The following is a 16,118-nucleotide window of genomic DNA, read 5'->3' on the forward strand; positions in this document are numbered from 1 at the left end:
CTCTTGTGCACCGCTTTCTCCTCTGACCCACGGCTCTCCCTATGCTTTCTTGCCCATCATGTCACATCTCATCCATCACTCTTCCTCTCTCTCCTTTCACTTTCATACTGTGACCATTTTAAAAATATATAGATTTTGACCATGATCCTCAAAAAATGGGACATTTAAGCCGAGGATATGTTATTTTTAGATAACCTATTTTTGGAAATGACAGGTCCCCTTATTCTCAAAGGTGACCTGCGCATTTCCACTGGGCTGAGCTGTAGTGCAAAATGTGCTGGCCAGCTGCCTTGAATAGGGTTCTGGGTTGTTTCACCGAAGTGTAATTATTTGTGTCAGAATTGACCATAGTCAATTTTGCCGTGAATAGATTTGCACTTCAGCCAAACCACCCCAAATTTACCTTTCACCAACAACCCACCTCCTCCCCTACTTAACTGCTTGGTCGCTGTCGCTTCCCCTCCAACCCTGTCAGATCAGTCCCTCTAACGCAGGACGGATCCGACGCCGCAGGGTCCCTTTTTAGTGTTTTGTTTTTGTTTCAGGCCCCCACCTCCAATTTTGAGGATGCGGGGTCACCCCTGCAACCCCCATGGCCAAAATACTGAACATAGGGAGCGGGTGACACCCCTCAACCCCCACTCCACATGTTCAGTATTTATAAAAATCGATCGAATGGTACTGGCGAAATAGGTCAAATTGGACCATTCGATCGATTATTGGCGGGTCAAAATGGGTAGTACCTTTAATAGAAGCACTCTCCCGAGAGTGTTCTGCAAGCTCCCAGCACATCCACTGTAAAATGTGACCCCAAAAAACGCATTTTCATCCTGTTTGAGGAACAGAAATGCAAGCAACATGGCAGCGGTTCATAACTTTGAAAAAATGCATGACAGGGTCAAGAAAGACACTGGGGTTCATTATGCGGTTGCCGGTCCGGAAACAACGGTACCGGTAAGCTTGCCATCACCGTTGTTTCTGGACCGGCAAACTACGAGTTCTGCGAGCGGGTGCCTTCAGCCCGCCAGGTTTGACCTGGCGGGTGGAACGGAACACGCTCGCAGACCTTGACGGATGCACCGGCACTGTTGCACACAGTACAGTTGCATCCGTCCTCCCCATTCGCATTGAGTCCAATGGGACTCGATGGGAATGGGGATTTTCGCCTGGCCGGAGGGACCGCCAGAAAAAAATGACTCTGGCGGCACCCATGCCATTTTTACCGGCACGGCTACCGCCGGACTTGTAATGAGGCCTGTGTCATGCAATGGCACCCCCACCTCACATGCGCGTAGAGTTGCCTACAATTTCTGCACATTTATAAGTGCATCTTATGTGGAAATTTAGGGTGCACTTTTAAATTGGCAGAAATACCCCCTGATTTACTCAAGGAGGTGAAAAAGGCCATCTGAATGGGCAAGCATATAAAATCCACAAGGGACACCTGAATGGGCACATTTTAATAAAATGTGCCCCTTCAAGTGTCCCTTGTGGATTGGGCTGCTCTTTTTTTGGGCGCAGGTGATGAGATGTGTTTGCGCATTTCATTTCTTGCATTGATACGTTTTGAGAATCTGGCACCTTGAGGATTTGTTTTTATTATTGTAGTATTTGCAGTTTATTTTATTTTTTTGCAAAAACTGCCTTTTTCCACAAAACTGCTGTTTTTGCGGCATTTTGCGCAAAACGGCTGTTTTTGCTGCATTTTGCGGGATCGCAAAATCACTATAAACTGGATGGTCTGCTTGTGACAATCCTACCGTGCAAGTACATGACAAGGTGGTAAGTGCAGGGGGAAGGGCAGGAGAGTGGTGCCCACAAGAGTGGGGGCTGGCAAGTGCTGGGCGGGCCAAGACGGCAAGTGCCAGGGGAAGAGGGATATGGAAGGATGAGTGCAGTGGACAGGGAGGACCAGGTTGGGATAGTCCGGGAAAGGGAGCCCGGGAGAAAGTGCTTGCAAGGGATGCTGGGGGAACTGGTAGGGGAGGTGATTTGGCCCCTGTACGACTCTGAAGGGACCAGGTCCCAGTCGCAGCAGCAGAGGGAGGTTTAGCACGGGAGGGCGAGAGGGAAGGACGAGAGAGAAAAGGAAAGCCTTGAGAAGTTTCTGGAACTTAAGAAAATCCGGCTGAAGTTTTAGGGGCGTGGGGAGGCCATTCCAGAGGGAGGAACCAAACGATGAAAGAGATATGATATGATAGTTTATATAGCGCCTATACAGAATGTGTTTCAAAGTGCTTCACAGCATGGGAGGGAACAAGAGAAAAATAAAATGACATTCTTACAGGCCATGAACAAAAACAATGTGAAGTTAACTATCGTACTCGGCCAGGTGACATTTCAGATAGAACAAGTGCAAAGACACAGATAGGAAGGAATGGGAAATAGACAAGCGACTACCGTACTAGGCCTGATGATATTTCTGGTAGAGCCGGAATTTTACAAGAGGAGAGGCGAAGGGACGAGAAGGAGGGAGAGGAACAAAACAAGCGACTATCGTACTAGGCCTGATGACATTTCAGATAGTGCTGGAAGGGGGCAGGAGAACAAGTATGAGAGGGGGGGAGGAGACAAACGTTGTTGCTATCATACTAGGTCAAGGGACAATTCTGATAGAATAAGTGCATAGAAAAGAAAGGGAAGGCAGGAGGGGGAGACAGGAGAAAACAGAGAATAAACAGTGAAAAAGAGCAGAGAAGTAGAGGGGAGAGTGAATACAGTTGAAGAGGTCAGTAAAACACATAGGGCCTCATTACGAGGTTGGAGGTAAGTAAATGTCCTTCCCGGCATGGAGCAATTACTGTGTCCGTGTAGGAAAGAGCCCACTAATAGCGGGCCATTACGAGTTTGCGGGCACAAGCTTTGCGCCATGCTGGTAAGGACATTACCGCCATGCCGTTAAAGACCCAAAAATGGCCCTTAGCGGCATCAAGGAATCACTGATAGCACTACTGCCATCGATGGACCCGGCATTAGCGATGACCGCTATTAGCGGTGACCGTAAATAAGCGGAACCGGAAGTAGCGTCATCGCACAGGAATGGGAAAGAGCACGGCGGTGATCTTTAAAAACACAATCCATTGCCATCCTCAGCACCCAGGACCTGCATTAGCACAACAGCAGCCCCAACTTCACCTAACACTCCATCAGAATGCCCAAGGCCCTGAAGAAAGGTGCAGCGCACCAGCGCCAGGTCAGTTTCTCAGTGGAGGAGCTAAATATGCTTGCCGACACACTTGCTGAAAATGTGGACGTCGTGTTTGTGAAAGACATGCGGCATGCCGCCCAGATAAGAAAGAAGATCTGGGAGGAGGTGGCACACAAAGTCAGTGTGGTGGGTACCACTCCCGCACTATAAAGGACGTGTGCAAGCACTGGGATGACTTGCACCTCCGTGTCAGGAGCATTCTTGCAGCCAATCGGAGCCAGGGCATGGTAACAGGTGGTGGAGGAGGCTCCTCGATCAAGATGACACACTGGGAGGAGACATGTGCGAGCACAATTGGCATAGAGACAAATGAGGGAGTGGGGGAAATGGAGCGTGGAGCGCCGTTATCGGCTGATGGAGGTGAGTGTCCACACAAACCACTGTAATGCAAAGCATGAAAGCATGATGATGTCCCCCAAATGTGACATAGAAATGAGGCAATGCATGGGGCATCACAAACACATGTACACAACCCTGCCTATAGGCTGTCCACAGCACCATTACATCCCCATGCATGCAGCACCTCATACGTGTGTCACCCAGACGTATGCCTGCATGACCCACCTATATGGCAAGCAACCTGTATGTCACAACTCAAAGTCCAAATAGTCTCAAATGTAGGGAACTGCAACAATACCAATATATGTATGATGCACGTAGAACCATCACCGATGCTGTCCCTCTCTTGGTCCCCCACAGGCTCACAATCTGACAGTGAGGATCAGGACTCTGCGGCGCAGGCCACAACACCAATGAAGAAGGCCAGGGGCATGGAAGGAGGCAACAGGCCCACCACATCAAGGAGGGGCTCTGGCAAACCAGGACTGCCGCAGAAGCCCAAAGCCACTCAGCATGCTACATCACCAAGGCGTGAAAGGGGCACTGACACCACAAAGCACCCACACCAGCCCCTCCCACCACACAGGAGCCAGTGGCAGAAGGCTCACTGTCCACTGCCAACAGTTCTGTGGGAGAGCATCTGCCATGGCACCCCTGTCGGATGAAGAGGGACAATGCCAAACACCCGTAGGACAGGGCACACCCAGCACGCAGCTGTCAACCCACCTCACGCCCCATATCCAATGCCAGCAGCCATGAACTGTCTGGTGGTGAGTCATTGCCAGGGAGATGGAGCCCCAGGGAGAGTTCACCTGATGGCGGACCCATGTCGCAGGCTGCGTCAACATCCACCGGTGTCAGGGACAGAGACTAGGGAATCAGCCTCATCCAACAGCACCAGGAGGAGCTCACTGCGCTGGTTGGCCAGCACCTGAGCGAAGGTGTGCTGGCGAGGGAGGAGTGCCGTGAATACGCTACGGCCATTAAACTCGCAATAGAAGCGAGTACCACACGCATCTGTGATGAGTTGGCATCTGTGAGGCAGGTCCTCAGCCGCATTGCGGATGCCATTGAGTGCCAGCATCCCGCACAGGGACTGGAGCAACCAGGCACCTCCTCCTCTGCCAGCTCCAGGCAGACCAGCCCCCGGCGCAGGTCCACGCGGACCTTGCGGCGGCCAGACATGCAGCCACCCAATGCTGGTAGAGGACATGGGAAGTAAGGGCAGCCTGTTATTGGTGACTCTTGCGGACTAATGCTGCACTGAAGTGCACACCATGTTTGGGGGAGTTGTGGGGGAAGGGGTGAGGGGAAAGGGTGTTTGGGGGACTTGTGGGGGGAGAAGGAGGGGGTAGAGGGTGTTGGAGGGAGTTGTGGGCGGAGGGGGAGGAGGAGAGGGTGTTTGGGGTGGAGGGTTTATGCACTTTCTATTCACTTTATGGTTAATACACCCGTTGTGTCAGGAACAAAGAAATGACTGGACATTGGTCATTGTGTATTTGTGCTGTATTGGTGAACAGTGCACAGTGTCCATTTCCCCCCAACACCCAGTGCCCTGAGTCCCACATCCATTGCACCCTCCGCATCCATGTGTATTAGAAATAATGGTCTATCAGATTCTGGCGCACAGCACGTCCCTCCTGTGCATTGCCACCTGCCTGACATGCAACCCCATCTTCTTCCTCCTCCTCAGCCTCACCAGGCGGTTGCAGTTCAATGTCAGGGGGCAGAGGCACATTCCGTCTGATGCACATGTTGTGCAGCTTGACACATGCCATGATGATCTTGGCCACCTTCTCATGCTCGTACAGGAGTCCCCCACCCGACCTGCTGAGGCAGCGAAACTGTGCCTTCAAAAGGTCAAAGGTCTGCTCAATCACGATTGTAGTCCTCTTCGTGCCTGTTCTGCGGGTTCCGGGCAGGGGTAAGGAGCCACCTCTTCAAGGGATAGCCAGCATCACCTGCATGGGCGCAACATTGGTTATGTGTAAGTGATTTCATCAAATGGAACCTGTACCTGTCACACACAAGCCTGCAGTGATTTGTTGCTCATATTCACATATCCCTGCTTGAATGGAGATATTCAAAGTTACCGCAATGTGTGAAGTCACATGATCCACAGGTGTGTGTAGCATCGTCTAGTGATGCAGGGGTGTCCTATTCCTTGCAAGTGTTCATGAACTGTGGTTGCCTACGGCAGTTGTTGCCATGATCTAGATGATGTGTAGTTAATCGTATGCTTTGATCTGGTCACCGTTGGAACCAGACTCTTAATGATTTGCCATTCCACGCTTGATGTCTTCATGCTAGCATGCTGCACTTCTGTGGGGGGGGGGGGTGCCAGTGACATTCTGTATATTGGCTTTGTGTGATTCCTTTGTACGCACTCATGGACGCATGTCCAGTGTGATGCTGTTCAGCGGTCATTTGTATTGGGCATACTGACAGCATGTTGCTGCATTGTGTTGCAGAGGGTACGGTCTGATGATGTGCAGTGTACACGTTGATGGACATGGTATGGTTGCAGTACTGGCTTGTTGTCATTGTTGTGCAGCTTACGTCTTGCATTTCATTTTCAGGTGTCAGGTTCAGTCTGGGCTGCTTTGGGGCACAGTGTATTACAGTATGGACATTGTTCAGTCTCTCAACTACTACCACCCATGTGAAGTATGCATCTCCCCCCCAATCTCACCCGGGTGATGTATGCATCCCCCCCAATCTCACCCGGGTGATGTATGCATCTCCCCCCCAATCTCACCTAGGTGATGTATGCATCTCTCCCCCCCAATCTCACCCAGGTGAAGTATGCATCTCCCCCATCACACTGCCATGTGCTTGCCATACAACTCACCAAGTAGCCAGGAACGTTGTCCGGCATGTCGCCTCATGTAGCGTGGTATCATGGAGTTCCGAAGGACCATTGAATCATGGGTTGATCCGGGAAATTGGGCACAACAATGTGTGATGATCTTGTTTGAGTCACATACAATTTGCCCGTTGATGGAGTGCTATAGCTTACGGTTGGGGTACACTACCTCCATGGCATGTGGGACCACCAATTCCAAATCGGTGCAGTCGAGGGCACCGATGCGATTTGGGATGCCTGCCAGTGCATGGAAGCCAATTTTGATGTTGGAGATCTCCTGGGCAGTCCGTGGTAGGTATATGTGATTGCTTGTGTGCTTCAGGAGGGCATCGAGCACTTGGTTCAGCGTGCGTGAGAATAATGGTTGTGATATGCCATGCATTTGCCCTACCGTGTGCTGGTAGGTGCCTTTGGCCAGGAAGTGGAGCACAGACACCACCTTCAGTAGAGGGGGATGGCGGTACGGATGTCTATGAGGCTGGTGATGTTGTTGTGTATCATGTCCACAATGGTGGTGATGGTGTCCCAGTACAAACGGTACAGGGTGTGGATCTGTTCAGGGGTTAGGCTGAATGGACTGGCTCTGATTCGAGGGATTGGGGGCTGCCTGTGTGGTACAACTGCCTGCACTGGTGGTGCATGCTGTGCCTGCCTCACACTCCTTCTCCTCCTGCGTCTCCTCTGTGCTGCCTGTTGTTGTTGTTGTTGCTGTTGTAGCAATGCAAGCATGTCCTCCAGCCCCAGTATTGCTACTAGTATCGGAATCATTTTAGTGTGGGAAGGGGTGTGGTGTGCTCCTTTTGTGCTGGCCCAGTCTACATTGCCTCCACCTGTGCTGATTGTGTGAACCTGTGGCAGTTGAGAACCCTTCACATGGCAGTTTATGGGTGGTTCGCAATGCCGGTATTGCCAGCATGCTGGTATCCACTTTTAGCGCCTTCTTCATGCCGGTATTTGCATGTCTGCCTGACTTGTGATCTCCTCCTGTTTACGGCATGCCAGTATTGCCGCCATGAAGGGTCGTGTGCCCGCGCCCATGCCGCTATTAAAAGCACCGTTATTTACAGTGCCGCTAAAAGCGGGTTGGCAAGTCGGAATAGCCCGGAGCGGTAAGCAATGCCAGTAATCCTTTACCGGTATCGTTTTTCCCTTACCTCCAACCTCGTAATGAGGCCCATAATGTTGCAGGGAACAGAGGATGTAGGAAAGGAGTCAAGAAGGATCTGCCTCCCACTCGCTGCTTGGAGAAACGTTTCACATGCAGAGAGGTGGAGACAGAGGACAGAAGGACTTTGGCCGGAGGGTATTTTGGGAGGGAGAGATTGCATGTAGATAGATCCCAGGCCCCAGATAGCCTTGCGGATGATATGATATGTCATTTATAATGCGTCTCTACACCAGTGTTTCTAGGTGCGAGGATGCACAGGGTCTTGAATTTTATCCTTGCGGTCACCGGTAGCAAGTGGAGAGATTTTAGGACTGGAGAGATGCGGTCCCTGGGCTTGAGATCAAGGATAAGTCTCACAGTCCTATTCTGAATTAGCTGGAGGGGGAGAAGAGAGGAGAGAGGGAGATTGAGAAAAATGAGTTAGTGCATTTGACATCATATTAGGAAAAATATCCGATAAAAGCCATAAACTGTACAATTTGAAATCCACCAGCTGCCAGGTAACCAAAAGCACACAGCGCATTCTAAAACATTGTCATAATACCTGTGCCACGATATACGAAGGCATTTGCAATGTAAAACCCACACACATACACACGCACTCATTCAAATTCTTGTACACATACAAACATAGCATAACCTTTGAACCATACACGCAAACACCATTAGCATGAAAGTCCCCTGTCATATGGTGATCAGTCATGTCTCCTACTGGGGTCAGCAGGTTTGAGAAAGCCTCTCTTAAACGGCCCAAAGGCTGAAGTAATAACAGGAGTAGGCCCGGCGAGTGGAGCATGCAAAACTGCACTCTGCTCACACAGGGGGCGTGCTTGCACTCTGCTCACGCACGGGGCGTGCTTGCACTCTGCTCACACACGGGGGCGTGGCTCCACTCTGCTCACACAGGGGGCGTGGCTGCACTCTGCTCACACACGGGGCGTGGCTGTACACAGGGGGTGTGGCTGCACTCTGCTCACACAGGGGGCGTGGCTGCACTCTGCTCACACAGGGGGCGTGGCTGCACTCTGCTCACACACGGGGGCGTGGCTGTACACAGGGGGGCGTGGCTGCACCCAGCTCACACAGGGGGCGTGGCTGCATTCTGCTCACACAGGGGGCGTGGCTGCACCCAGCTCACACAGCGGATGTGGCTGCACTCTGCTCACACACGGGGGCGTGGCTGTACACAGGGGGGGGGGACACCTGTATGGAAGGAGAGGCCCGTACGTTAGCGGCCACCCCTGCTGGCCATGACAGACTGGGAAAGACACGAAATGTAGAGATGGTCCAGGAAACTACTGTTAACGGGAGATTACAAACATAGAAAGATCGTTATACAAAAATTAAGATTTTTTTTAGCTATCGTCATTGCATCATTAACAACACGACACAATTACTTCCAGGACTTGCACGGATGGAAATCCATTTTCACCCCTAGTGGATGCAAAAACCACCCCAAATTCATCGCAACAGCATGTCGCCAATCAGCATCTATGTTACGGATATAACATCTTTTTCCTGGATTCGGCACAGGTGGTACAACTGCAGACATTTAAACATGACATTCCATGTATGTGGCGTATATGAAGTAAGTCTTGTCTCTGAAGACAAAGTTAATATACAACATCGTTATTTTAGTAAAAATTGTAGCTACATGTCATTCATGGGGCAAGCACATAGGAAGGACTTGTGCCAAAGTCCTACGGTGGGACAGCCATGCAGTCCTGCAATCTGGGACAATTTAAAATAAGGCACTGCAAGAACTATAACGCAAAGCAAACACTTTTTTAAGTCATTTCTGTTCGAAATGTCACCCTGTTCTTTAATTAATACAAATATAATAATTGGTTGCAACTTTCCTCTATCTCCAGCCCATTCCAAGATGTGCACCTTTCCCACCCTCCCCAGCTTTCATACTTGTCTAAGCCTTGCGGAGCGCGCCATATCACTAGCTCATCCCTTTCCTCTTCCGGCATGACAGTGTCCTCTCCCTCTTCCATGGCTTGCAGTGCTCTCTGTCTCACCAATTCACCCTGGCAAGGGAAGACACAATGAGAGAGGTCTACATGTTCTTTCCACTGTAGCGACTGCGCTAAGCTCAGGGCGTGATGGGTCTGCTGGACCAGATTTAAAAGCTGCTCTAGCTGGTTCTCTACGATTCATTTTTGAAAGAAAGGGAGCAGCTCTCGTAAATGAGAGCAGGTACCAGGATATTCTCAGTGAATCAGGAGTGTCTGGTCTCTCCAGAGATGTTCTGAACATGAGGATATCAGCAGACACAAAGGTTGTGAGTGAGTACATTATCTGCCACAGAAACAAACCCATGTCTCCGTACCTCTGTATTCCCATTTGATGCGGTCCAATGGCAAAAAGAGATGGTATAGAAGTGCAGTAATTGAAGGTCCAGACACTCAGGCGGGTTCCCTTGTTCAGGTCTTAGTCCATAGCTTACAAGTACAGGGGAAGCAGAAGACCCACCGGTCCCCACCACACCGGTAGCTCTTCCAGCTGTAGCTCCTGGACCTCTTGTAAGGAACCTTCCATGCTATGCATGCATTCCATAACTCACTCATGACATCACAGCTACAGGCTCACCACGCAGAGGGAAGGGAATGGAATACATGATACCACAAGATGTCAAGAGGAAAGAAGCGATTGAAGCAGATGTTTAACAATTGTGAAAGCTCGTATTCAAGCAACCTGAAAATGATTCTATGCATGAGCGCCCAGACTGTACATCTTTCATCCCCTTTTCTGCAGAATCTGGGCATTTATTTCCAGATGATCTAAGTTGCCTGCTAGGATTGTGAACCCCAAAAAGTTCTGAAAAGTAAGGAGTAGCTTATACACTCAGACATTTAAAGGCCATCATGAACCCTTCAAATATAATATGCCTGTTTTCTTGAAGCCAGCAAATATTACAGCCGGCACCAAAAATATAGTGAAATATTTTGAGATGTAGGCTAGACCTGAGACTACATTTTGAACACTCCATAGTTAGTTTATGAAATACAATTTTGAGACCACTATTAAGTGCCTTAGAATGATCTCAGTGTTTCTTTATTGTGGCTCCTGCCGCTATTGATTAAGTCCCCCTAGAAGGAGCATGGCTTGGACCTCTGCCTGACCTAAGGGTTAATGATCACACGTCTATTTAGCACCTGCCTGGAAATTGCATCTTCTTTTGAATGCATGGTCCCTCTGATTATTGGCAAGATCTTTACAACTTGGGAGTTTCTTTCCATGAGCTTTTCCCAGCACGAATAAAGATCATTTGTTCTGTTTTACTTGCGTTTATTTGGAGTGACTGTAAAATGGTGCTCATCACCACCAACCTGGCACTAAAGATCTAGGCCGTGTGATTGGGCACAATGGGAAAGCAGGGTCTTGTAAACATTAAATAATGGCTGGGGCAGTGATGATCCCTCGGGTACTCCACATTGGGAAAACCAGATATTAAACATACAACAATACTTTAAGGGACACTTAAATAATAACTCAATGGACCCTATGCTGTGGTCAGCATTGATGAAGAAAAAGCTTTCAACAGGGTTAGCTGGGGGTTTCTCTGCCAAGTATTAATAAGAGTGAATTGTGGCCCTCTTTTCTTGAAGCTCTTTTCTGCTCTCTAAAATGATGCAGAAGCTAGAGTACTAGTGTCACGTCTCGGCTAAATTGGAAACTGCCTTGGCGATTGTCTGAGCGCTATCCGGCACGTAAAACACCTTGAGACTACAACTCCCACAACTCTTGCTATTATAGCCACGCGACGTACACGCATGACGTTGCTGCGTTTTCATTTGTTGGGAACTACATTTAGCTCCCATCTATCCGGAGATCGGGTGCTCCTAAACTGCTGTTAGTTACGAGCTCCCGGACTCCCGTTTGAAACCTTGACTACCCGGCGCTTGAATCAAGTTATTGTCTTTGTCCTGTCCTTGTCTGCCTCCCGACGCTAGCTTCCCTCGATTGTTCCCCTTGGATATTCTGAACCCGGCTTACCCATTATTGACCTCCTACTTCTGAATCCTTAAGTTTTGGTGACCCGATAACTCGAACATTTCCGTGAGGGAATTAGCGTGAGGTGAACGCTCGCTTCCCTGATCATTTCCTTTCTTCCCTTGTCCACTCCTGTTGCTTTGAACCTTTTTGGACGCTCTGCTGTTTACCCTTTGGATTGCTTGGAACCTTAATTTGGGACGCTCTGCTGTTTACACTTTGGATTGCTTTGAACCTTAATTTGGGACGCTCTGCTGTTTACACTTTGGATTACTTTGAACCTAATTGGGACGCTCTGCTGTTTTCAACGTGGTGTTCCTAGGATACTGGCACGCCTTCCCTTCACCCTTCATCCTCCTTGTTTTCTGCATTTCGATACTAGTAGGTTACTGGTATATTGTTCCTAAGGAGCAGGTAAGAGTGGATAATTGTGGGCGGTGTTGGCTGTTTGTTCTCCGGCACTATTTGGCTGCATTTCCTGAACAACTGTTTTGTTCTTTGTCTCTCTAGCTCTGACGATTCTGCTCCGGCCTTTTCGCTCAAGCCCCCAGCCTGCCAGGTGTATTGATCCCTGTAGACCGAGCTCTTGGGAGGGAAGTCTTTTGCACATCACCATAAAGACCCACGATTCCTTGAGCGAAAGGGACTTCCCTAGAAGAGCGGGGAAGTATTATCTGCAACGACCAGAAAACAACCTCTGAGTTGTGACAGATTTAGGAGCCTTACAATAACGCCTATTGGTTATGGAGGCTGCATCAGACCCGATGGCAGCTCTCATGCAGGCTTTTTCTGCCTTGCGTACCGATATGGCATCTGCCCATGTGACCTTACATCAACGCATGGATGTATTACAGAGCTTCGTGCAGCCATTACCCCCTGATGAGGAATTCGGTGATGCCGCTGCAGCAACACCTCCTCCTGTATCCCCCCCAGCTCCAGCTCCGGTTGTCCTTCCTGGGCCCTTTCCTTTGGCCCCACCCGAACGCTTTTTGGGGGATCCCAAGGCGTATCGGACTTTCGTGAATCAATGTCGCCTTCACTTTCTTTGTCGTCCCTTGGCGTTTCCAGACGCTACCACTAAGGCGGCCTTCGTTCTCTCCCATCTGGTCGGCACTGCCGCAGCATGGGCTAACCCTTTGTTGGAAGCTAATGACCCGGCACTTTATGACTTTGATAGGCTAATTCAATCCATGAACAGCGTTTTTGATATGCGATACAAAGCACAAACCTCGGATTTAGAATTTTTAGCTATTAATCAAGGCAAGACGGATCTCTTGACCTACCTGGCTCGTTTCAACCAGTTGGCGGCTGAGACCATATGGCCAGAACAGAAGAAAGCGGCTGTTTTCTACAAAGGGTTGTCGGATGATCTAAAACACGCCTTATCAGTGGTGCCCGCCCTTCCACCTGGTTTTCCTGAGTTACTCGACCTGGTTCTTCAAGTTGACGCTCGGATTCGGCAAAGACGGGGCGAACGTCGGTATCCTGATATTCGTACCTCTTCCCGATTAGATGGCACTACTCCTGTTTCTCAAGGCGAAACCGAACCCATGCAAATTGGGGCCATCAGGGGTCCATTGTCCAAGGCTGAGCGAGAGAAATGGGTACTGAATAACCTATGTTTCTATTGTGGCCAGTCAGGACATTATATTCGTTTGTGTCCTAAAAGACCCGCTAAATCGGCGGGAAAACGCCAGGACTCGTCCTTAAACCGGGCCTTTAGGATGAGTCAAATGTACCCGGGCCCGGATGAGTGTTTTCCGTCTTCACATGTGTATCTTACTATGTGCTTCAAGGCCCCTGGCATCAAACCTTTTTCCAAACCTGTAATGATAGACTCAGGGGCTAGTGGGAATTATATGGATTCTAGCTTGGCCGAACATTACGGACTACCCATAATTCCCAAAATACGACCTGAGGACATACATGCTGTAGACGGTTCCCGTTTGGTATCCGGACAAGTTACGGAGCAAACGACTTCACTACAAATGTCCACCCTACAAGGGCATTCAGAATCCATCACCTTTGACCTTATTACGGCCCCCCAGTTCGGTATGATTCTGGGTTTATCTTGGCTGCAAACCCATAATCCTGCAATTGATTGGGTTGAACAAACCGTGCGGTTCTCTTCCACCTTTTTGCATACAGAAATGCCTTGGGTCTCACGAGGCAGCAGTCTTCTCTCCTTGCCTGGCCCTGGTGACGAGTGTTCCTTCCATCAGTGCCTTATCCTCTATCCCGGTCCCTGTACTTCCATTGGAATACCGAGAGTACTCGGATGTGTTCGATAAAGGCTTGTCAGAAAAACTGCCTCCACACAGAGACTATGACTGCCCCATTGATCTCATACCTGGGGCAGTCATTCCACACGGTTGTATCTACTCACTTACTCAAAAGGAAGAAGAACACCTGCGAGACTATGTGGACAATGCGTTGCGCTTGGGACACATACGTCCATCCCGTTCACCAGCGGCCTCCCCAATATTCTTCGTACCTAAGAAGGAAGGGGATTTACGCCCATGTGTGGATTATCGTGCCCTCAATAATGTCACAATCAAAAACCAGTATCGACTGCCGCTTATCACCGAGCTCCTTGATAAAATGACCTCCTCTACCGTCTTCACCAAGTTGGACTTACGGGGAGCATACAACTTGGTGAGGATACGTAAGGGGGATGAATGGAAAACCGCATTCAAGACGAAATTCGGGCTTTATGAATATTGTGTAATGCCCTTCGGGCTTTGCAATGCCCCAGCGACGTTCCAACACTTTGTTAATGATATTTTCAGGGACTTGTTGGATTGTTACGTCGTAATATATTTGGACGACATCCTGATATATTCAGAATCCATGTCTCAACACATACAACATGTACGCTCTGTCCTACTCCGTCTAAGAGAGCACTCCCTCTTTGCAAAACTGGAGAAGTGTGTGTTCCATGCATCGTCTGTGGAGTTCCTGGGATTTCAAATATCCCAAAAGGGAGTGCTTATGTGCACCTCCAAGGTCCGGGCAGTATTGGATTGGCCTGTCCCGACTTCAGTAAAAGCCCTTCAATCATTCTTGGGTTTTTCTAACTTCTACAGACGTTTCATCGCTTCCTTTTCCGAAATAGTTGCGCCTCTAACTCAGTTGACTAGCCCGAACGTCCCTTTCCTTTGGGATGAACAAGCGCAATCTGCATTTCACACATTGAAGGAGGCTTTTACCACCGCTCCCGTCTTGCAGCACCCTAATCCGGCCCTTCCATTCATCGTGGAGGCCGATGCCTCTGCAATTGCTGTGGGGGCCATCTTGTCGCAAATGTGTCCAGCTACCCATCGACAACATCCGGTGGCGTTCCATTCTCGGAAACTTACGCCAGCCGAACGTAATTATACTATCATGGAGAGAGAATTACTGGCGATTAAGGTGGCGTTTAATGAGTGGAGACATCATCTATTAGGTGCTAAGCACCCCATTACTGTGTATACGGATCATCGGAATCTCCAAGCATTGTCCCATGTGAAATGCACCAATGCTAGGCAAATACGGTGGCATTTGTTTTTTACCATGTTTGATTTCACGGTGACATATCGCCCCGGTCCGTTACACGGAAAGGCGGATGCATTATCACGTATTGGTACAGATATGGAAACTACGAAGCAGTCAACCCCAGTATTATCCTCAGGGACTGTAGTGTGTGTTTGTTCGGTTTCTCCGTCCATCCTAGATGGGTTAAGGAGATGGGCTAAGAATCATGCTCCTATTCTTAAGGAGTTGGACGCCAAACTCATCACCGGTCTTCCATATGTTAAAGGCCTACTATACCTGCCTGATATTCAAACTCGGCGAAAAGCTCTCGAATGGTCCCATGATCTCCCGTTGGCAGCTCACCCTGGTCGGGCCAAAACCTATGATCTTCTCCACCGATGGTGCTGGTGGCCTGGTATGAAGAACGACACCGAACAATATGTCTCCAAGTGTGCCGTATGTACACAGTGCAAAAGACAACCGGGCAAACCCGTAGGTCTTCTAATGAGCATGCCATTACCCCCGTATCCGTGGCATACGGTCACCCTTGATTTTGTGGTGGAACTCCCTTGTATCGGGGGCATGTCCACCATTCTTGTGGTTGTGGATGTTTTCACCAAAATGGCACGATTTATACCGTGCTCGGGAATACCTACTGCTTCTATGTTAGCGAGTCTGTTTTTTGACCATGTGGTACGTTTTTTTGGACTTCCTACGGTTCTGATTTCTGACCGGGGGTCTCAATTTACCTCGCGCTTTTGGCGCTCCCCTTACTTCCTCTTTGGGTATTGATGCCCGCTTGTCCTCGGCCTACCATCCTCAGACGGATGGCCAAACTGAACGTACCAATGGCACTATGGAACAGTTTCTTCGCTGTCTGTAACATCAGTCTAACTGGTTCTCGCTACTAGGTGCAGCAGAATTTGCCTATAACAATTCTATACATTCATCAATTGGCTGCTCTCCATTTTATGCTTTATATGGTCTGCACCCAAGGACTCTGCCGCCTGTCTTGCCTTCTTTAA

Source organism: Ambystoma mexicanum, chromosome 2q (genome assembly GCF_040938575.1).
Source record: "Ambystoma mexicanum isolate Mex_15411 chromosome 2q, UKY_AmexF1_1, whole genome shotgun sequence".
NCBI classification, from domain to species: Eukaryota; Metazoa; Chordata; class Amphibia; order Caudata; family Ambystomatidae; genus Ambystoma; species Ambystoma mexicanum.